Raw genomic sequence first — 22,626 nt, 5'->3', positions numbered from 1 at the left:
TACATTTTCTATAAACAAAAATGTTTCTCTTAATCATACGTTAGGCACACAAAAACCTTAAGTAACGTAATTTGAAGTTTAACCTAATTTGAAACAGGCAGAAATGATGTGGAATCATATTTTTTTTTTTTCAGTTTTCACAGTGACCCACACCAAATTTATATTTAAAAATACTTTTTTTTTTTTGCAAGCGCTGACGACTCTAATTTCTGCCCATGGCATGTAACTGGATCTTTCCAAATTCCCTGTTTCTTTCAGTAGAAACCTCAACAACTCTGAAGAATATTTAATAGCAGAAGTTTCTACCTCAAGCAGCATTCCCACATAGAGCTGATATATTTGCTCTTACAGCACAGCAAAGAGGGATCCTTTCATACATAACTATGCCGGTTTGAGGACAGTTCCTAGGATATATGTGGTGTTATATTGCATTTTTTCACATCATGGGTAAATAGAGGATTTCTTCGTCCAATGGAAAGGTGCTATGTCATCAGCTTGTACTACTTATTGGCCAGAACCTTGATGGCCTTTTTCAGTTCCCAGAAGAAGAAAAAAATAGACGTCTAGTGAGTAAGGCTCTGTTTTGGGAACTGGGGGTGGGAGGATTCACTGGGCTAGAAATAGAGCAGCTTACCACTAGAGGACTATTCCCACACTGCAGTAAATTCTTAAATAGAATTATAGAATTAAAGATGAGCATAGTTAAAATATCTGCTTAAAATAGTTGTTTTCCAAAAACAGAAGCAGCAACAGAAGAAGCACATAACTGTGTACACAGGTATTTGTTGGTTATTGGCATGCACACTGTCCACCCTTTATAGATCGTACTGCCTGTGAGTTTTCTACCATACATAAGATCTCTCATGTCTTCTGATGCCTAGATTAACGAGGGTTATTTATCAAAATTCTAATTTATTTGATTTTTTAAAATGAAAAAGTCTGACCAAACTAGAATCCATGACTTTACCTACCTTAATAAAAAAGCATGATTTAATGGGATTGGGGAAAAACTCTATAAAATTGAGTGAATCACCCAGGCTTTTCCCAAATTTGGGATTTTTGCCAGAAAAGCCTTAAATAGTTGGATTTTTGGGCTAATTCCAGCGCAGACCACAGAAACTTCCAAATAGGATAGGAAACTCTCCCATTGACTTATATACAACCTAGGCAGGTCTGAGATGGTGGATTTTCAGATTCTGACTTTTTGCAGCCTGGGGTATAAGAAATCTCAAAAAATTTTAGTTTTGTTTCCACTAAAAATTCTGATTTTCTAGTAAAAAAAAACAATTTTTTAAAAAAATTTTTTAGCATTTGGACTTTAATAAATAACCGCCTTAGTGTTGAAGATAAGTTACAACAATGGTTTATAATAACATTTTGAGTCAACGGTGAAGTAATGCATATGTTTCTGTAAGAGATGAGGTAGGAAAGTTCACTTAAAAATTAAATACTCTTTTTTTCCCCCTAAAGATTTAGCATCTGAAAATGGTTAGTTAAAAGAAAGGGGTGGATAACGTTCTATCCTCAAGGATTAAATTACCCGGTGAATGCTTTGCAACCACAGTGATGACATGATATACAAGTCTTTCTCCTTCCTGCAACCACAAGCAACCAAAAATGGCTGCATAATCTTGCTTCAAGTCAGGCAGAGTTAGCAGAATGTAGCTCTATAGAGATGGGAGGGTGCTTCATAAATGACATTCATGAAAGTTGCATAGGATAACAGAAAAATGGAACTGATTGGATTTTTTCATCCGATTTTCACGATTTTTCGGGATTTTCACCCGAAAAGTCTGAAAACTTCAGGGTATTGCACGAAACCCAGCACACATCAAAAAATCATTGTGACTTCTCCCATTGACTTATATGCAACCTCGACAGGTCTGAGATGCTGCGTTTTCAGATTCGGACTTTTCCATCCTTGAGGTTTAAATTTAAATTTTTCGGGATTTTTGCATTCGGAGTTTAATAAATAACCCCCTATGTATTTACTTGTTTCTTATATGTGGAATATATGTTCGTTAACCAGTTGTCAACAAAGGCGTTAGGGGGTATGTAGTAATATAGGTAAACATTTGCTTTAGTCATGTAACCCATAACCACCAATCAGATCATTTGTTATGTCTGTCCTAGAGCAATAAAACAACAAAAAAAAAAAAATATATATATATATATATATATATATATATAGATATATACAGTATATATAAATGATGTAGCTAGAATCTTTGTTTCCAGTTCGAGCATTTGGTAGTTTCTAAAACAGTACTGTCCAGGTCAGTTATTTGTGCCTTGTAATCTAGAAGTGTGAAGAACAGCATGCTTCTGCCTTTCAGATTAGAGCTTCAAGTGGGAGCTCGGATTCGCCATGGTTTTTCCGTAACCCCTTCAGGGGCAGTTAAAGATGCCAATGACATTACATATACCTCAAGAAGAGGCGTCACCCTCATGTCCTTAAAAGTTGTGAGAAACCAAAAAGCTGAGCTCCTGCAGTACCAAAGGCCACCTGAGCATACCAATTGTAACTGTATTCCAATTTTAATCAAATATTCCACTTTTAATCAAAGAATGCACAAAAACAAAAGCAACAGCAAGACGCCTATTATCTGATCTCCCGTGAAAGACAAAAACTTTTGTTTTCTGGTGCAGAGGAAGTGGCAGTAAGCCTGCAGGTGTGAGCCAGTTAAAAGAAAAGGCTTTGGCTAAATAGATTCTTTGACTGTCAGGGATTAGAGTCATGGAACCAGTAGTGACACACATCTTTTTCCTTTAACTTACAACATTTTCTCACGAGTTTGCAAGAGTTCACCCCATAAGGGGCTTTCTGAGTCCATTGAAATGTCTTAAGTTTTAATTAAGTTAGAGTTGTCAGAAGAAAGCTTTTTTGGCACAGAGTCAGGGTCATTAATTACTGATATCTTTTGTTTCTTTCTGAAGAAAGAACTCCACTGACTTGTTGGGTTAGTAATACAGCTTACATTTTCCACTCTGCAATCCTCCGTGAATAGAAATGTACCAAATGCTTTCATCTTTTCCAGTTTCAAGATTAGTAGTTTAATGCTACCCATAAGCATTAGCTGGACAATGGACCTTCTCCCTAATGTAGGCAGATTTCTGCATGTTATGTATTACATATTACTCATAGGGGCGGTTGCCTTTGTTTGCCCATTGCTAACAAACTGGGCATTTACCAGCACTGCTATTTTAATTCTCTCTAATGATGTAAAACAAACAGACCGGGAATCACGGTTATGATTTTAGATTTCTTTAAAAACATTTGGCGGAGAATAGAGCCAAACGCCACGTGACATCATATTTTATCAGATTTGATTTTAATGCATAAACACCAGCGCACGCTAATAGAGGCTTGATTTATATGATACTGTTTTGAATAAAAACATAGGCAAAATAACATTTGTTCCTGTCTTGACTTGGAATTTCTGATTTATGTGTCACATTTTACCATAAGGAGGCTCTCAGTAAGTGGCACCATACATGTTTCAAACGGACATGGCATAGCATAAATTATTATGGCACCCTGTGGGGTTCCTTGTCCAAATACTGAGAAGCATAGAGTTTGTCCTATTTTTTTAAGCTTCTCTTGCAATTAATAGCAAAATTTTTCTCTCCCTCTTTCTCTAGCGCTCTCTCTATGTTATATATATATATATATATATATATATATATATATATATATATATATATATATATATATATAGCTATATTGAAAGCCTTCCTTCAGAAAAAGGGGCACAGTTATCACAGGATTTTTACTAATCACATGCATTTAACAATTGGGCACAGAGATACTAGTACAGTATCTGTTGTGTGTAAGTCAGAGAATTTTTAAAGTCCAACAATTGTAGATTCCGCACCTCCTCTCCTTTCCTATGGAAATCCTGCCTGAAGGTTGCTGAACTCCCTAGACGGTCAGCACACGTCAATCATACATAAGAACCATGGAAAGAGAGCCGCACATACACCATAAAGTGTATGTGCGGCTCTCTTTCCATGATTCTTATGTAAGTCAGAGAAACCACCATGGCAATTCCCTTTCGCATATCATTAATAAAAATGTGAAGATTCATGGTTCAGATTAACCTGTGTCTTTAAATAAACATTCAGAGACAAATAGGGGATATACTTTGAAATCATTTATAGATTTCCACCAAGAAACTAGATTCTAGCTATAGCAGGCCTGGGTTTGATTAATGTGCGTACACTCATGGTGTCTAATCTTCAAGGTCCTGGGCTTGTCACTCTCGGTGGTGTGGGTACCAATTGGGAAATGGAATAAAAGGCAGGAAACTCTTAGCAAGCAAATCTGTTGTTTGATTTTTAACAGCTGATCAGTCAATACTGCCTGTTGATTGGTTGCTATAGGATACTAGACCCGTAAGCAATCTTTCCATTTTAATACATTAATATTGTATATTATATATTAATTCATGCAAAATATCTCTGTCTTCAGAGTTGAGATGATGCACAATTCTTTATTCAACAGTATTTTAACATTAGTTACAGTTGACTTTTTTTTTTTTTTTTTTAAATATTTCTTAGCCCGTTTTTATTGTATATAAGGCTGTTATAGCATTCAGGAATGCCATATTCACATTAATATGAAATTATGACCATATTTTACAAGTCTGCACTGTTTCCTCTACTCCCAGGACTAGATCCAAAAATGTAGCTTTGCTCAAGTAAAATCAACATCATTTTCCATGGACTCAAATAGCAGGGTTTTGCCCCCTGTTTGCAATAAATACAACAGGCATATATACAGAACCGTCTGATTAATAATGAAAAGCCAGAACATTTAAAGAATCAGGTAACTTTAAAATTGTACGCATTGCCAACTTGACACAATATCATGGGAGAAAAATAACAATCCAAAAAAAAATGGCTAGCATTAATACAAACATATGTTGCTTACAAGTGTATAGATTCTGAAGAAAGATGAAAAAAAAAAACAACTGGGTGAATTCTGTAGATTTCCAGGTGCCAGCAATCTGATCTGCTATAATACTGGAGTGCTTGCATCTTTGATACTTAATTGTACTGGATTACTGTTTGGCAACCAACCAGCTGACTGGCCCGGGGACAGATCATTTTATTTAACAGTTCATCACTAGTAAGTCAAAAGCATGCCAGCAAGCATAGATCACTGGTCACTTAATATCTGAGAGTGTATGGAGAGAGTGTGTGGATTTCATTTTTGTTTCATGAGACACGTAACTATGAAGTACAATCAAGAAGTGCCCTAATAACCCAGGACTGAATAACAATAGTAAAAGAAAACAATAAAAGGGATTTTCATAGGTTATGAAGAAGGACAATGCTATTTATTTGGTTATATTTGTTTAAAAGCAGTATAGAGTATAATACATCACGAATGTCCCATAAATCAAAACAAAGCATGGTGGCTTTCTGAACCTTTTAAATGTGATCAATATATTCAATGTTCTTTTAAAATTGCAAAACATGATGATTAGCCAACGGCAGCACCCTGTCAAAGTTATGTAAGAAGGTGCACACTTAGGGGCAGATTTACTAAGGTTCGAGTGAATTTTCGAAGTACAAAAAGTTTGAATTTCGAAGTAATTTTTTGAATACTTCGAAATAGGATACTACGACTTCGGATTTACTTCGACTTCGTTTCGAAGTAAAAATCGTTCGACAATTCGACCATTCGATAATCGAAGTACTGTCTCTTTAAAAAAACTTTGACTTCAATACTTCTCCAACGTAAACCTGCCGAAGTGCTATGTTAGCCTATGGGGACCTTCCAGAGCAATTTTCTACGTTTTTTATTATCGAAGGAAAATCGTACGATCGTACGATAAAAACGTTCAAATCATATGATCGTACTACGATCGGAATACGATCGTACTACGATCGGAATTCGATCGTACGATGAATAAAATCCTTCAAATTCGAATGTTGTAGGATTCTATTCGATGGTCGAATATCAAAGTATTTTCCACTTTGAAATTCGACCTTTGATAAATCTGCCCCTTAGTAAATATTAAGTAAAATGCAAATAGGACCAACCAGGGCTGGGCCAAGCCACGGGGGCGCCCAAGGCAACCCGGCAGCCCTCTTCAGCCCCTTGCAAGCAGGACTTAGGGGCCGATTCACTAAGCTCGAGTGAAGGATTCGAATTAAAAAAATTCGAATTTCGAAGTATTTTTTGGGTACTTCGACCATCGAATTGGTTAAATTTGTTCGAATTCGAACGAAATCGAACGATTCGAACGAAAAATCGTTCGACTATTCGACCATTCGATAGTCGAAGTACTTTCCCTTTAAAAAAAACTTCGACCCCCTACTTCGGCAGCTAAAAGCTACCGAAGTCAATGTTAGCCTATGGGGAAGGTCCCCATAGGCTTGCTAACCTTTTTTTAATCGAAGGATTTTCCTTCGATCGTTGGATTAAAATCGTTCGAATCGTTTGATTCGAACGATTTAATCGTTCGATCGAACGAAAAATCCTTCGATCGATCGAACGTAGGATTAGCGCTAAATCGTTCGACTTCGATATTCGAAGTCGAACGATTTTAGTTCCCAGTCGAATATCGAGGGTTAATTAACCCTCGATATTCGACTATTGATGAATCGGCCCCTTAGAGTGCGCATGCGAGCACGGCCGGAAGTGTGCATGCGTGCGTCAGGAACTGCGTGTGGCACAAACTGCGCATGCGCGCGCATCTCAGAAATACTTTAATTTGTGAAGGGGGAAGAGAGCGCAACTACGTGTGGCATAAACTGCGCATGCATGCGCATCCCAGAAATATTTTAATTTGCGAAGGGGGAAGAGAGCGCAGGTGGGAGAGAAAGGGTCTGGACAAGGGCTGAAGAGAGAGGTACGTGCTTGGCGCTCCCACTTGATTGTGCCCTAGGCACGTGCCTCTTCTGCCTACCCCTAGTTCTGGCCCTGGGACCAACTGTAGTAGGCAAAGACCACTTCTACACAACATGATAAAATAGGTAATTGTAAACAATGTTGGTCTACTGTATCTACTGATCACCAGCTAATAATGTACCATTTGGACACTCATGGTCTACAAAAATAAGCAATTTACTCTTGGGGCCTATGAAATATCCTTATTCTGCTTCCATATGGTGGGGTGACATAGATTCACAATAAACCAAGCTCATAAATGTTTATTTTTCACCTTAGAGCTAATGCATATACTTTAATTGAAAAAATCATCATAATTGAATTGCTCTGACAAATTACCCATGAATTAATCCCTTAGACCCTGTCTAGCAAGCTTTGTGCATTTTCACAATGTTGAAAAAGTGAGATTTTAGCAGTCACTTTGCCATGATATAACATGGTAAAAAGTGTGATCACGCCAACTTGTGAATTTTATGAAAGTTGCTAACGGATATGTTTTCCCCTCTAGATTCTCTAAAAATATTAACCAAAAGGTCTAATAACTGACCATTTTGCAAGTGATTTAAAAAAACATGTTTGGCAAAATAATATTGAAAAAAAAAAATAATTAAATAATGCTATTTAATACAGAGGTACTTGGACTATATGGGTTCAGTCCCCTTAGTTCCATGTATGGTTGTTAAAGACATTTTTGATGTCTACCTGGTCTTCAGGTGAGGCCCCCCTGGAAGAAACCCCACAGTCTGGGTATAATGTCTCCTACTACAAATAATCATCGCATTATCCAGTCCTCTGAATTCATTTAATTTGGACCTCCACTGATATACCTGCTCGCTAATTGGCAGGAACATGGGTCTGCTGTGTAGCTTAAGGAAAACCTGTGTAGTGAAATACTTTATAACGCATGTTCTGTGGACTTTATAGCTACTCAGAGGTTTTCATCTTAGTTCTTGGATTACCAACTTTATGAAAAAAAAAAGGTCTAATTTATTTTTTTTAAGTATTTTAAACACACACTAACATTATTTGGAATCCGGCCAGATAAAAAAATTCCATCTGAACACATGTTAGCAGTAACCAAGATTGAGCTGAAAGTAAAAAAGTGTAATACTAAACCTTTGGCACTGAAAATACTTGGCATACTGTCAGGGATTCATAGCAGAAAGGTATAACTTTCCTCAAATATGCATGAACGCCTATTCATTAATGATTTATTTTACAATTAATAAATAGCTTTCTTATGTTCAGAAATCTCTTGCCAAACTGCAGCTGAGCCCTAGCAGATATTTTATTTCTAAATGATGGGCTCTTTTCACCGTGGGATGCCTGGTAGATAGTTAAGCTCAAAGTCTACTAATAGGAAAATGTATTTTATTGGTTATATTAGGTAGGTTATATTGTAGCTGTTATTTTTGATATTCAGGGACGACTAGTGCCAAAAACACACAGAAGACTACACAAACAGTTAACCCTTTTACTGTCTACAACGTAGAAAAAGAGCTCTAATGACGTAGATGCTAACTTTTTGGTTTTCAATTGATAAAATTTAGGAAATACAGTATGTTACTGGACAATTCTTGAGTTAAAAGACATTACCTGTCTATATTATGTACAGTATATACCGTATTTATCGAACTATCGTAATAAGGTTGCAACGCTTAAAACCAGTTTTACAAGTGAATATATTTTGTAAAAACAATCAATGGTTCATGATAGAGGAAAAGGAAACAGAAACATGAGGCTATTCGGTATCGTGGCCTGTGTTTTCTAACTGTAATATCTGCATTTGCCGAGTTAAGAGATTTAACATTTTCCCCTTGCTAGAAACATTAGCAGGGTAGGAATATATATATATATATATATATATAGTCTAAGCACTGGGTCAATTAAGAGATACTGAAAATACAGTTTGCATATCCGATACAAAAAGATTTCCTTTACAACATATGCCCTGCAAAAGATTAATTAGACATCATTATATATATATATATATATATATATAGATATGCAGGGTGAATCAAATTTACAACCCACACATTTTTCCTGTCTAACTACATTATTTTTAATAGTATTTTTTGATTAAAACAGCTGGAGGGTACTCTGGATTCTGTACCTGCAAGACTAGTTAGATAAATGAGCTAAGGCTGCAATTATTCAGTGAAAACATTTTCTTTTTTAAAACCAACCTTTTTAATTAAATCTAAAATATATCACACAGATGTATGTAGCCTTGCTCTATTATACAGAGAGCCTAATGCATCTGGAAAAATTAATTATGGATTTATTTGGTAACATGAGAAAATGCAGCTTCAAGCAAAAAAAAAAAAACATACCCTGCTTCATGTAAGTTATTTTCCATCTGTTAATTTGCACATTAACCATATGTAGTAAACAATGGAATTACATGTACTGATTGGACGGCAAAGTCCGTCAGTATTTCTCCAACATTGTTCTCATTTGCTTCTGCAGACTGGCTAATGGTCTTGTAGAGTTTAACAGTTCTGCAGTGTTACAGGACAAGTCACATGAGTAAGGGTCGGCTTAGGTATCTGACTGTGTTCCTGTTGTTGAGAAGCCACTAACACTAGGATACTCACCATGGACAATACATTTTATCCAATCTATGATATAAATTCATTTCAAAGGGCTCATGTACCCAAACCGAGTTAAAATCGCTACTTCTATCTGATTATTTTCCACAAAAACATTTCAAAAAGATTGGAGCCAGTTGCATCTATATTCTTGTTTAAAGCGTGGTTGTCACAGGTGATTGGCCAGAATTGAGTGAAAGCGATCACTACCATACAACAGTTCAATCCTCCCTACTGTTTTGAGCCTATATGTTTCAAGTTTATGGTGTAGGCATATTTCCCTAGAACACAGGCAATGGAATTCCCTGACATGAACAACTTAATACTGTTAGATTTCATTAATTAAAAATATATTGTAGCTTTGTAATTTAAGCAAGAAGATTTGGCAGACAGCACTTTCTGTAAGTTATATTTGGGGACATTTATTACAGCAAAAGACTAGACAATGCCATTCTTGAAAACTGCTAATGTTGTGGTTGTCTCCCAGGAATGGCATGATCTAATTAATAATGAAGGCACATTTTAGTTGTTGGGGGGTCCTTATAATTACTCCACCAACAGCCAGGGTATATCAAATCACCGCAAATGCTTTAATAATCAAAGAATATTCATAGCAGTGGTTTAAAACAGATTTTGTAATAATAAATGCCCCCCCATAGTGCCTGCAATAATGTCTAGTGTTGTAGACAAATATAGCCTTTAGATAGCAACATGCCCACCCATGCTTTCAGCTTTGTATCCTGACACTTGAAGTTATAACCACTAGTGATGGGCGATGGGGGGGGGGATTTGTCCCATTTTGCTTCACCGTAAAATTTGCGAATTTCCCGCAAAATTCTCGAAATGGCAAAAATTTTAGAAGCACAAATTTGCGGTGAATTTCCATGTTTCGCCCCTGGTGAATAAATTAGCAAATTTGCCAGCAACAATTACAACACAACAATTCTGACGCCGGCGACAATTAAACGCATGCTCATTTAATTTAATGTGCGTCAAATTGTCACTGGTGCCGATTTTGACGCCAGCAAATTTATGCCAGCGACAATTTTACATACATTAAACTCAATGGCGCCATAATTGTCGCATCGGAATTGTCGAGGACGTCAAATAAATCTTTGACACCGCCGACAATTCCGATGCGACAATTATGACGCCATTGACTTTAATGTGTGTCAAATTGTTGCACATTAAAGTAAATGAGCGTGCATTTACTTGTCGCCAGTGTCAGAACTGTCACGTCGGAATAGTCGCAGGCAAATTTGCTAATTTATTCACGAAACACGGAAATTCAGCCCCAAATTTGTGCTTCATAGATTTTTTGCCGTTTCGAGAGATTTCACGGGAAATTTTACGGCGAAGCGAAATGGGACAAATAAATGATAAAATAGTAAATAATACAGCAGCAAATAGCAAATTTATTCGCCGGTGGCAAAACACGGAAATTCGTGGCAAATTCGCGCCTGGCAAATAAATTCCTCCATCACTAATAATCACCACTCACTACAAAATAATTCATGTTTTTACTTGATAGCCGAGCCACAGTGACCCTACATACCTGATGTTCCATATTACGACATGGTGGCCTTTGTGTCCATTGATATTTCTTTTTTATATAGAACACTGGTGCATCAGGTAAGCCTTGAAATTTGTATTTTTAGAAAAAGCCTCAATTTTCCAGTCTCTTCCAGAGTACAGTAAAGCTCTAAATACACTTTCTGTCCTTATTTAAAACCAGAATATGCAAGCCCAGTGTGATGTGCTTATGAAGTCCTTAATGTCAGACTGTTTTTATTGAAAATAATCTTAATCAAGAGCATGTACTAAATCTAAAATAAAAGTTGAAAGATCATACTGAGGAAATCCACTGGCAGTAACACAGTGTATTTAGCCTGGGGACTGAAGGATACATTACATTAGAAAATAGAAGTGAAAATTCTGTCTCAACCTAGGCTGTCTGACCATAGATAAATCTGAGGATTAACCCCTCTGATCCACAGACTTTCTGTGTTTAGGAGACAAAATGTATTTAGCTGACAAAATATCATCATGATTTCAGGGCCCAGTCAATCTCTCAACTACTGCTAGTGCCAGAGCTACTTGCTGCTGTATTATTTATTATTTATTTTGTTCCCTTACCCTTAAATATGATCAGATTGAAAGTTTTACTTGAAATGTAATTTAAAAAAAGGGTTTGCTCAATATCATTAACCCAGCATTTAAATGAAAAGAATCTATAGATTTCAAAGGTTTTTTACGTTTTTATGTAAATACTGTTATGAAACATGTTGCAGGCAGGAGTTAGTGTGATGCTGACACATATATCATATTTCACGCTAATATTTCAGCAGTAATGATATATTTTTAACCGCATGGTATGCTTAAACATTTAATTATGACATATGTATGGAATAGTTATGAGATACAAGTCATATCTAAAAAATGATACATTAATCCCCGTAGGATAAACATTTATCCTCTAAGACATAGGGATAAAGATTTGAATGGCATCTTGTTGTGGGATTCAAAATAAATAAGGCAAAGATGAGTTCCCATCATCTTAAAACTAAATTAAAGAGATTAAAATGTGTAAACACAAAATGAATGTACTCCATTTGCATATTATATTTTGCTCTTAAAGTTGATACTGAAGATTAAGGGTCAGCATTTAATCCTTGCTATCCTAATCCCTAACATTACAAAGACTGCCATGAGTGCATGTCTGCTGTACTAAATTACCTAGAAATAAAGTAAATTCCGGATGAAAAGGGAAGCATATTTATATTATAGTGATTTAAAATCTGTCGCCTAAACACTCTTCCCCCATGTATGCACTGACCTAAATTGAACACTAAAAGCTTGCCTGTCTGCAAATGGCCAGCTAACGCTTTGAGACAATCCAGAGGTTCTTCACTTATGCAGAAACAATGCCAACAAATTTTCTGGCTACAGTAAACTCTGTCGTGTTCATATTTTGCAGAACCAGGTTCAGACCTATAAACCAGGCCTGTTGAGTTGAGGAAAATAGTTAATTGTTCAGACTCTATTTTTTTGTGAAGAGCACGAAGCATGGAAAGGTTTGCAACCATAAATATATGAAAAGAAATGGCTTTTCGTCTCTTTTTTCATCTCCCCAAAAAATTACAGATACAGTATATGCTCTATATGAAAATTTAAAAGAATAGTAGATGGAAAGTTTAGCATCTTCAAACTGGTTAAAAAAATAACGGGGGAATGTAATAAAAATCGCTAACGGAAAAACTTTTCGCAATGCGAAAAGTTATGCCTTTGTGCGAACAAATTTTGCTTTGTGAGAATTTAATATAGCTTTTGCGAGCCCGGAAACTGTTTAGCGACCACTTCCGACAGTGAAAGACCGTTTGCGAATTTTATAGTTTGCGCCAATGCGCAGTCAATGTAATAAAACTTCTTACTGAAAAAGTCGTTATGTTTGCTCCAAACGATTACGACACCTTCAAGCACTTCTTATTAGTGCGCAATTAAAATTCGCAATGCAATAACAGTTTAAGGAACAATATTACATTGCGAGATGTGGATTTTTAGTCTTATTGGTGCGAATTGTTTTGCTCTTTGCGACTTTTATTACATTCCCCTGAAAGTCTTCAATTTCAGCTATATTAAAGATATGTATAATATACATTAGTTGATTTGCATGCAGAAAAAATATCCTACAGTGGTTTAAAGTGGTGTATGCAAGTGAGTATAACCTACTATTTATACTATACTGTACTTGCAATAATACTGGAATGAATCATGTCCCAGAAATGACTCCATGCTTTATTGAGCTGGAATACCTCTATGACAGCTGCATTGGAATATACCCTATTCACTGCTACATGTCCTCTGTACCATGAACACCTTTGTCTTAAATCAGATGTGTCTCCATTTAACAACACATCTCTGCTCATAAGAGCTCATTATTTTACTGAACGTTGACTCAGAGAGACCTTGGTTCATGATCACAACTCCTGTGTCTATGCCTTGTGGTCTAGGGCAAGTCACTTGGCAATATAATAACATGTGCAAAGTCTGCTCCTAGTCTAGTAACCTACAGCAACCAATGAGAAGCACTAAATATCAAATGGGTGCTATAGGTTACTAGAACAGAAACAAACGCACCTAACATTTAAATTATCCCATAAAACCCCAGTATATGTCAAGTATCAAGCCTCAAGCTAGATGCACTATAGACAAATGTGCCTCAATAATAAATGCACAATACTATATTATAATAAGGAATGGATGGGTACTATTATATTTATTATATATAGTTTGGGAATGTTGGATTAAATATTGCACTTAACAATAAGACTAATTCCCAATACACAGTTCAATTTCTGTTTATTCTTCTTAGTGTGTGCTAGCCAGGCCTAACTGCTCCCTGTTTTTATGGCTATTTAGTGCTGCAGCATTTCCTAAATGAGACATAAGCTTTTAATTTAAAAGACTAGCATCCAAATAACTTGTTGTTTAGCCTTTTCCCATAAATGTACTTATATTTAAAACCATGTGCCAGGTAAATAAGTGTATGCTCTCACTTTACTGGAATCTGAGTCTGCGAATGTTGAGGCCAAACTCATTTGCCATCCCTGGATGTTATGGGACTGCTAGAGCTCTGCATTCCTGTAGGAGAGTTCAATGATGTCAGTGATGCATTTGCCTCTGTAATGACTGAAACTGCTCCTATTGACATTCTCTGACCCCCTACTGACCACATACATTGCGAAGTCTGTTTCTAGGGAACTTCTAGGCATCAGCTATGTGAATGTTTTGGAGTAATGTGGACATATTACATACTTAGAAGTTGAAATCACCTTGTATTTCCATTAATGTTGCATAGACAATTATATATGTATAAAGGAGGATGTCAGTAAAACCTTAGGGTCAACATGTAAATAAATTCCAAGAGAATTCCATTTGAAATTAAAAAATGGCTTTTCAGCTTAACACAGCACCCTTAAAATATACGCTATGTTGTATATGTATTATATTACAATGTATACAGGGAAAAACCCATTTTAATTATGATTTGTAAAAATGAAAGAACATGTAATAGGTAAATAATTGCACAAACGCCATTAATGCTAATGAAATGAATAACGACGTTAAAATTATCATCATGAATAAATCTTAATGATACCAAGAAAGTACAAGAAAATGCTAAAGATCCCTGCAATGTCTGCAAAATCTGAATAGCTAACACTGACTGGTAGAGCAGCCAGGGAAGGTTGAGTGAGTGAGTGCAAAAAAATAAGAAAAGAAATCGATATACTAACTGGTACTGGCTATTATCTAAGAGGCTGAAAATATAATTATTTTGGGCACTTTGTATGTTGAATTGATTTTACTCCCTGTATATATAAAAGAAAGCGGTATTGTCAAAACAATATACATCCAGTAAATAATATAAACCTGCAAATATATTTATATTCTTAGCCCAGAGTGGAACTGCTTTATTTTGTTTTGTTTTTTTTTGTTTCTGTTGTTGACAGAAATTTATTGGAACATGTAGCAAATCATTTCAACTGGAATCAAAAATAGCATTTTCTGGAACACCAACCCAGCCAGCAAATGCAGCAGGTCAGACTATGTCAACACAGGAATATTATACTGATAGTATTCTTGGAGAACAGGTGTTTTTTTTTTTTACATTTGTAATTTAATTTCAGTTCATTTTGGTTGCAGGAAAATGACATGTAAAAGCTTACAAAATGGCAGGGTTTACAAAGAGAATTTTAATGGAATAAGGGCCTTTAGTGAGTTCCATGTTGCTTGGGGCTTTGGGTTCTCCCCAAATTCTAATGCCATTGACATAAGGTTCAATATAGCAATTTTTTGTTTGCATGGAAGAATCAGTATTCTTTATCTGCCTTTTAGGTAGCCATGTGCAACTATACTAAAATATAATGAATTGTAGTAGTGTCTAGAAGATGTGATATGACTAGATAGCATATGACTATAACATGGAGAACAGGTAATGGCAGAAAGCAGATGTTGTAAAAACATACAAATCCCCTTATTTTACTTATACGAAAATAGTATACTGAAAATAGTGTAGAAACATTTGGTTCTTAGCTCAAGTCAAGTACATTTTTCTGTTTTTATAGCAAAATATATTGTGATATTAAGTACTGTGCTGATTCCACCATTGAAATGATACCAAAGCCTGTATATTTGGATTTTCTCCACTCATTAGACTTAACAGTACAGTAGAGCCTAAGTTGCCATGGGGGCATCACATTGTTAAAGTCCCACATTTATGCAGCAATCTTCCATTCTAAGAGGCACATTGTTTTAGAAGAATAGGTTTAGTTAGTCTGCATACCAGGGTCTACTCTACATACCGGCATGTGCTTTGAAGATTACTTTAATTTTCTCTCTTTTGTTCTTAATAAAAAACACTGCAGACAATCTGCAAACCCCAGTTAGAAAGGTTTCGGAATGAGATAATGGATCTGTGGTTCTTTAAAATGTCTCTGCTTCTTGAATTCCTACAGAGCAACAGGTTTTGCTTTCACTAAAGGGGTTACTCTTTTGTGGGGAATTAACTGGATTGCAAAGCTGCCCACCAAGGTTGCCACAAAAACATAAAATAATGATTCTGAGAATGGTAACCAGATAAAAGCTACAGGTGATCACAATAACTGTCATATACATTCTGAAGATGTCTGTGTTTCTTGGCAATACAAATACAATTTATATCTATTAATTAGAAAACTTGGAGTTATTAAGGATATATTATGAGCTTACAAGTAGGAGTCTGCAATCATGTATGTTGCTTTTCATGGTTGTTTGAAGGGTTATTAATGATGCAATATGACGATGTTTGTCCCACCATTTTTTAAATAAATGTATTTCTAAAGCATTAGATAGGTATTTTGACATCATTGCCCAGTTTATACTGTATAAATACTTCAAGTACTAAGCAAAAGTTTGAATGTGCATAAAAGGGTTTAATTGTGGTTGTGAGCAGGGATTCTGGTTTTTATCATGGCTTCTTAAGTATCAGATAGACCAAATGTCCCCTTCTGACCATGAAAACACAAATTAAATAAGTGCAAAGTGAATTACAGAGCAGACGTTCTCTTCATAATGCTTGTGGAGTGACAAAACCACAGACAAAGAAAAACAGACATGTAAAATCTACTGCATATATCATGAGTATTATTCAGTCTTCCCCAGGAGCTTAGGAGACAGAAACAGAATGGAATTGTTTACTCCCTATGCAAGGAATTTAAATACTGTCCTCATGCTGATCCTTAATCATTACAGAAAAAAAAATTGGAAATTAAAACAAACTAGGAAGACTGACAGAGAGAAGGAAAGGCAGACAGAGATAGAAAAATAGAAAGAAAAATCATATGTATAAAGTGTGGTCCAAAGGAGAAAAAAAGAAGAAATGTTGCTAAAATCATTGAAAGGCAAAATGAAAAGCTTTCCGATCTGATGTATTACAATTTTACAGGAATTAAAAACAGCCATTAAAGGAAATGGGCTTTCTGAAATAATATATTTATACTTAATTACCTTTCCCATTTACCTTTAATGGATGCTTTTTTTTTTCCAGAAGAGTTTTGCCATAGGCAAAGATTTGAAAGAGTCCTATAGGAAAAAAAAAAAGGTCGGCATATGATTTCCATCATTCTATCTAGTCTTTTGTTGCAAAGATTTTAAATTAACATAAACATTATCCCTTCTGGGTCCCCTGGATTATATATGGTCTTTGTGACCCTAGTAATTAGTCCACTTCAATGAGCTTTTCTATCTATTCCTGCTTTTAATATGAACATTTCAGGCACAACCTTTACTGATAATACTTATACAAAGAGATGAAGAGAACAAAATAGATTGGGAATACACTGACTGAAAAGTTCAGCCAGAGGAATAGATATAATACCTGCATCTCTTTCAGTCAACATGGTAGACAAATTAAAGCAAACAGAATGCAGGTCCAAGAGGAGCCTATGCCCTCCTTGTGAGAAACTGCAAAGAAACTAAAAATATAAAAACACATGGGTGATGTATCACCACATTTGGATATATTTTATATTGTTTTGTAGAATTATGCTTTGGCTGGCTATCTGCTTCAAAAGTGGTTAGAAAAAGATTGCAGTGTCAACATGAAATGGCAATTTTCACCCTATTTAACCTCAAATAGACAAACTGTGCCCCTTGTAAAAAAAAATGGTTCTTTTTCATACAGGAATACTTGATTTAACTTACTTAGATTTAAACTGAAATCAATATTTTTAAATATTTTTGTCCATTTAATATTGACAGCAATGGAAGCCAATGTCTTTGACTGCTGATTATGATTTGGACTTTTGAATTTCCATTACAATTTTAGGATATTTCCCCACCACAAATCTCCTGTATTTTTCAGTTGCAAACTTTGACATGTCTAAAAAATGCAATGCTGTACAAGAAAAATGGAGAATAAAGCTGAGAATATTTTAGGAAGCCTTGTGTTCAAGAAGGCAAAGTTTTCACATTGGCGCTGAAGATTTTTATTAATACACAATTAAAATTAGATTTAAACATGTTGCAGCTATTGTTCTTGGTGAGTGTTATTTCAATGATCTATGAACAATTTGATTATTACATATAAAAACGGTAAGCTTGCACCTGCATAAACCTACCCCCCAAAACTAATTCTCTGCAGATATGAAGAAGTAAAAATATAATCTTAGAGAAATTCTGTCAATCTGGGTTATTTTATAGTATTGGGGATTATGGCACTGCAGCTGATCCTTCAAAGCCTAATGGAGGTGATACGCCTCTTATTTGATATTCTGGCCAGAATATTAAAAAACTGCTGGATTTCTCTCTCAGTAATTATATATTACAAGCTCTGATTATTTATCCGATAAACAGGAAATGCAGAAGATCAATCAGGAAGCAATTGGCTCCATGTTGTGTTTTTATAGAATTATTTTATTGCTTCCTTTAAAAATAAATAACAAAACATCTCATGACAAATTTAATGGTGAGAAATACCTGACATAAAATGTGGGTATACCTTCATTTAATGGACCCACTGCCCATTTAACTGTTACTTGTTCAACTGTTGGCCTTATTGGGCAGATCTACCTTTGTATAGCAAGTGTTGGTCCCTTATTGTCTAAACTAGCAGTTCTGGCTTTCATGGGACCACAAAGCCCAAGACACGCACCATCAGATAGGCCATGTTTTCAGGTGGTGATCAAGTGCTGAGGACTAATTCCTCCATTATTAAACTACTGCTAGCTCCCATTGTAGTCAGGGGAAAGTGACCCACAATGATTTCCACCATGTAAATGATATTACTTTTCCCAGAGAAAGCAATGGTAATCTACCACATGTGCCATCAGCCCAAGGGACATCTTCATAAAGCCACAACTTTATGACTAATAAATATTCAAAATGCTCTTGGCTTATAGTCTACACAGCCCTTTATGGTGTGGGCTCCCATATTAATTCTTTTTTAAAGGATTTGGCTTGGACACAGTGTAGGGTTGGGCTGATTACCAACCAAGACAGACGACAGTTTCAATGTGTCTCCTATATTTGTATAAAACATTAATGAACTATCCAATATAAATGATATTGCATATATTTTTTTCTATTTGTTCTTTTGCACCCCATTCCTTCTGCTATATGTTACAAAACAAACCTGCTTGGGAAATAAATAGTTGAAAGCGTGTTTGTGTCCTCCAGCATACTCTTTTAAAATGAGTTTCTAATGCTGGTGGGAAACCCTTTACCTCCCACAAGCTGTAGCACTGTCTAACAGTTGCTCATTCACTTTTACATTTCAAATGAAGGTCGGTGCGCTGGCACTTTCCCACTGAAGGTAGCCAGTTATTTCCAAGACACTTGTTCAGCCTTGGAAGAGTTAAAATGTGCACCAGAAAAGCATTCATGTATTATAAAGCGTAATTCGATTAAAATGGAAACAAAGTGCAGCAACTGCAAAAAATTTGTATTAATAACACTAGTTCAAACTGAATTCCTGTAATTGAATTAGTCTTAAATCCAAAGCGAAATATATATTAGCTGGCTTGTAATAGAATGTTGTAAATTATGTATCAGGAATGAGCAGGAGCATCATCCTTTGTTTGGTTGCTTAAAATCCCAGGAGTGCAGGAAAAGGCAGCGGTCCTGCTGGTCTTTGTTCCCAGCAGGGAGAAAGCCCCTTTTGGTGGTCTCGAGGTTAAAGCCCTGGCCATCTTTTCATACCTGTCATTTTAAATTGTCTTCACAGCCCTTTGCGCCCGGGCTGAGAGCCTGACCTGGTCATCCAGCCTTGACCTCAGGGCAAGAGGAAGATCACATCTAGTTATTAATATTGGGCATTATAGAATGAAATCTTCCAGGCAGTGGAGACACAGGCTAATAATGAAGTAGCCTGCCTAATATTCTTAGCAGAGGAAATGCGGGGCTGGAAAACAACAATGAAAATCCCATTTCTGCCAAGCATCTACTGTAGCAGCAAATACTGGATGCAAGCTAGGGAATATATGCATTTCAAGTGATGCCCTCTCATTCAATTGCCATTGCTTTTTCTTAAACATAATGCGATTACTTTAGTACTAAAAAGGGGAAATAGGAGCCTGGCGAGACTTAGGATACAATTTTGCTTGCTAAATGTGCTTACATTTCAAATACATTTTACCTCTCCTTTACGATTGCAAAGATTTTTCCCCCTGTGATGCCAAATCCAGCCCACGTGTATTTCACATTTTAATATATTCCGAAAGCATGTCAAAAGCAAAACAATGCAGCAGGTTGCGTTTAAAAAAAATGCAACTTTAGGAAAGCATAGATGTGAATCAATTTGCGTTTACGTGCACCCAAACCTGTGCTCCATGTGTAAGGGCCCTTAGGGCAAGATTTACTGATGAGTGAATGGGCATGCAAATTGAAAATCAATGTCAATTTGACATGATATTTTTTTTCTTGCTAAAATAGAGGCGCTGCAATTAAATTATAGTGATTTCACTACATTAGGGAAGTGATGGTGTTCTTTATGTCATAGAAGACCAAATATTAGAATATTCCGGGCATGGGGTATGAATATAGCAAAGTATGGCTACATTATTCAGTTTCACAAATCAGCTGTACATTTTAATGAAATATCACAGAATTTCAGGTAGACTTGTAAGTATGGAGCTTGCTGATACCAATACAGGTATGGAATCCATTATTTGGAAACACATTATTCAGAAAGTTCCGAATTATGGAAAGCCATCTCCCATAGACACGATTTTAATAAAATAATTCACATTTTAAAAAATAATTTCCTTTTTCTCTGTGACAATAAAACAGAATATTGTACTTGATCCCAACTAAAATAAAATTAATCCTTATTGGAGGCAAAACCCCCTACTGGGTTTGTTTGATGTTTAAATGATTATTTCTCAGAATTAAAGTATGTTTATCTAAGTTACAGAAAGATCCCTTAGCCAAAAAAAAAAAAACTAGGTCTGGAACATTCTGGATAAAAGTTCCATACCTGTAGGGCTTTCAGACAAAATTAATTCGTCCATAAAGGGTATAAAGCCTCAGTGCAATTTTTAAGGAGGGTTAAACAGGGATGCCATATCTGCTTAAGAATATGTAGATATACCTATATGCATTTGAATGTAATTTTTAACACAGGACAAGCAGTTACATTTTTTTTTTAACCCCAGTAGAAAAGTAGAATTTCTTCTTTTTCTCGCACCCCATGAATAAAAGCCAAACTCTGCTAGTTACTGTCTTTTCACTCAACTGCTTCCAATCCTGCTTCTCTGGTCCCTTTAGGGGAAACCAGCAGAGTTTAAAAGGCTCAGTGGACATGTGAAAAAGGAAGAAAAGCAGAACATGGCATGTTGACAGGACAGGGAGTCAGCAATAGTAAAAGAGAAACAGAAAAGCAGCTTTAGTCCATCAATATATCAATACATATACATGACAATAGGTTGAAAATCACTGATCTCTCTCTTTTCAGCTGGGAAACAAAACCTGCTGGAATAATATGCTTCCCAAAAGCAATTGTCTCTGGGAGAGGTTGATATATAATGGTTCAGGGCAGGGGCAAGCAACCTTTGGCACTCCAGCTGTTGCAGGACTACAGTTCCCAGTATTCCCCTAAGAGATGGAGAACTGCAAGAAGTATCAAAGGTTATCTCTCTCTTTCTCTTGTTAAGGACATGGATCAGAAAACTACATATCCCATGATCCTCAATAGTTTGCCTATACCTGGACAAGTGCATGTTATACCCAAATATGTAAAATGAAATTGGTCCATAAGGCAGAACCCTCATTGGTCTAACCTGTGGCACATTCTGTGTGTTGATTGGTTAAAGGCTGGTACAAGCTCTGCCCCCTTCCAACATGGTTATACATTGATTGTCATAGCTATTTTACTATTTTCAGTTCCTATATCACATTATGAACAACATACAATGTTTTACACAGAACCTAAACATTTCCAGACCACTCTGCCCCTTTAATTGAAAGTATTAATCATGTATGTAATGATTCAGCTCGCATCTTTCTCCCACCCATCACCAAAAACCACTTGGCTTTCCAAGCCACATGACTGACAGCTCCGTCCCCGTGTCTGCCGTGTTCGTTAAACCCGCAGGAACATCCACTGCATCTGTTTATAAGCACTTTCTGCACCCAGCATTTATTTAAGAAAGCCACAATTGAACGAGCTTGTTGAGTTCAAGTTCAGTTGTCTGCAGCATTGTGTTTGTTTGAAAACTAATTTTCATGGAAAGTAAAACCAGATGTTGGACAAGGAAAGCTTTCTTCCATTTTAATCTTTTCAATCATATTTGTTCACTCCAAACAGGGCACCCACTATTCATTTGAAAGCGTGGGGGTTGGAAATATTATGATGTGCTAACAACGCTTATTGCAACTTAAGTGTATGCATGTGTAGCAGTGGCATGGATGGAAATTACTGGGCCGAGCAGTCAAATATTTTTACCCACATATACGGGTATGGTTTTTGTTATCCGAAATACTGGGATCTTGGGTATTCTGGATGGTGGGGGGGGGTTTCTTTCTGTAATTTGGATTGCCTACTAAACATTGTTCTGCCCCAACATGGATTTATGCAGCTTAGTTACCATAAAGAACTGG

At 36.1% G+C, this 22,626-nt stretch overlaps 1 protein-coding gene across 6 annotated transcripts in view; it reads right to left on the bottom strand.

Moving 5' to 3' along the window:
- The window catches only part of zfhx4.L (zinc finger homeobox 4 L homeolog), a 129,039-nt gene that overhangs the window by 66,375 nt on the left and 40,038 nt on the right, over positions 1-22,626 (bottom strand). The gene's annotated exons all lie outside the window — the stretch shown is intronic.

Source organism: Xenopus laevis, chromosome 6L (genome assembly GCF_017654675.1).
Source record: "Xenopus laevis strain J_2021 chromosome 6L, Xenopus_laevis_v10.1, whole genome shotgun sequence".
NCBI lineage: Eukaryota > Metazoa > Chordata > Amphibia > Anura > Pipidae > Xenopus > Xenopus laevis.
The sequence above is the reverse complement of the archived record's forward strand: the minus strand, read 5'-3'. Positions and strand labels throughout refer to the sequence as shown.